Genomic DNA, 729 nt, shown 5'->3' with positions numbered 1-729 from the left:
CCCCCTGTTCGGCGGGAAGGGGGGGTAGGGAAGAGAGCTGACACAAGCACTGAAAAAAATCCATGCACATTAATTCAGTCATGGATTTTATTCAATTGTCGAAACCTTTCAGATGGAAAACGTTCCTTTAGAAAGCAGTCTGAGTGATGATTTCTTTATTATTTCTTCACCACCGCTCAATACAAAATATCAAAACACAATTACAACAACAACAACAACATTGAAGAACATTTAGTCCTCATCTGATCTGAAAAATGTACACAAACACAACAGGTATTAATTTCATCAGCCTGACAGCAACTGGGATAAGATGCTAAGGGTCACAGAGATATGAAGCATTCATCATGTTGAATTGCTAGTCCTTTCACTCTTCAAACATCCTAATCACAGGCATATTTGCAGTCATTTTGATTTTCACATTTTATGGTAAGATGCAACTGTTTATTGTCTGTATGAAATGTAAGAGACCAGGTTTCCCTAAGAGAGTAAGGACAAAAGCAGTAACACAACCACAGTTCACAAGCTACTTGATGGTTTAGAAACTTGGGGCCAAATCTATTAGCACAAGCAAATGCAAGTCCTCCAAAGCACTTGAATTGCACCTGTTTGTGTCAGTGACTGCGTTGGCTTGTCGCTGATAAAATTAACAGCCTTTGCGCTCTAAGACTTACTATTCACTCTACATAGAGTTCAAGCATCTTGTATATATTCTTCCTAGAAAAGAGTACT

The sequence above is a fragment of the Phaethon lepturus genome, unplaced genomic scaffold (assembly GCF_000687285.1).
Source record: "Phaethon lepturus isolate BGI_N335 unplaced genomic scaffold, ASM68728v1 scaffold9870, whole genome shotgun sequence".
Classification (NCBI taxonomy): Eukaryota; Metazoa; Chordata; class Aves; order Phaethontiformes; family Phaethontidae; genus Phaethon; species Phaethon lepturus.
Note: the sequence above shows the minus strand (reverse complement) of the source record.